The sequence below is a fragment of the Euprymna scolopes genome, chromosome 33 (genome assembly GCF_053919585.1).
Source record: "Euprymna scolopes isolate OS-2025 chromosome 33, ASM5391958v1, whole genome shotgun sequence".
NCBI classification, from domain to species: Eukaryota; Metazoa; Mollusca; class Cephalopoda; order Sepiida; family Sepiolidae; genus Euprymna; species Euprymna scolopes.
Window position 1 is genome coordinate 83,474,409 of NC_136514.1, and position 1,158 is coordinate 83,475,566.

Sequence of the window (1,158 nt, forward strand, 5' to 3'; positions counted from 1 at the left end):
ATTTACACGGTCAGAGATTAGGCAACCATTGCTTCAACATGAATTTCTGAGTGTAGTATCGGTCTAAGCATTCCAGTGACTTAAATCCGACCCCCGTTTTTTTGTCTTGGTTAATGGAGGAAAAAATCCTTCATTACTGATACAATTTTTATTTTTGTTATTGATCAGAGTATCCCTTTTGGGGAGCTGGTTTCCCCCAAAATGTTTTAACCTACCTCCTGTCCAACTCCGTCTTTGTGGGAGGTAAGAAAAGAAAAAAATAATCAAAAGGGACATTTTCCAGGGCATCTTATAATTAATCAGAAGAGACATTTCCAGTGCATTTTATAATTAATCAGAAGGGACATTTTCAGGGCATTTTGTAATTAAACCAAAATTTACTTTTCCCACTTACTTTTGTAATATTAAAAATTTGTTACATTAAACGTAGAACCTATTCACAATGCCTCCTTACGGGACAGATTTAGACATCAGGGTCGTTTTTTAACGTGGAGAAAGAATTGTCTTTGTCGTAAAGGATTTCTCATCCACTAAGAGAGAAGAAATTGAAATGTAGCACCTGAAGAACAGATACTACACTTAGATCTTAGCCAAAAGGCCAAGAAAGACAAATCATCTTTATTAGCTTAGCCTCAACAGCGACACCAATTATTTTGCAACAATCTACGTTTAAGAGGTGACAAGTTTTATTTGGAATATTCCACTTTCCTTTTTTAGGGATGTACAGCATGATAACGGTGGAGCGATAAGCGTAATAATATAATGATTATCATTATTATTGTTTCAAACTAGTGACACAGCTTAGATTTTTTTCATTTTTTTATTATAGTATCGCAGTAAAAATCCGGGTAACTTATGGCGTAATAGAGATAAAAAATGATTTGCGAATGCTAAAAATAAAGTACTTAATTGAAATATTTGAACATATCAATAGTCTGAACAGCAATGAAAACATTTTTAAGGCGACAAATAAATTAGTTACTTTTAAAAAGAAAATTGCAATATGAAAGAATAGAATGAAGATAGATGATTTGGGTGCGTTTCCATGATTAGAAAATAAAACTGAAAAATAATAGAGAAAGGTAGTTTTCCTGAAGCATTGCAGGTAAATAGATATGGAGAGGTGTAAGAATGCTATAGCAATGCAAAGAACCGGCT

General features: G+C 33.2%; 1 pseudogene; it reads right to left on the bottom strand.

Annotated features, from left to right (window-relative positions):
• Positions 1-513: 513 nt before the first annotated feature.
• Positions 514-611, bottom strand: LOC145258519 (U2 spliceosomal RNA; annotated as a pseudogene).
• Positions 612-1,158: the final 547 nt, after the last annotated feature.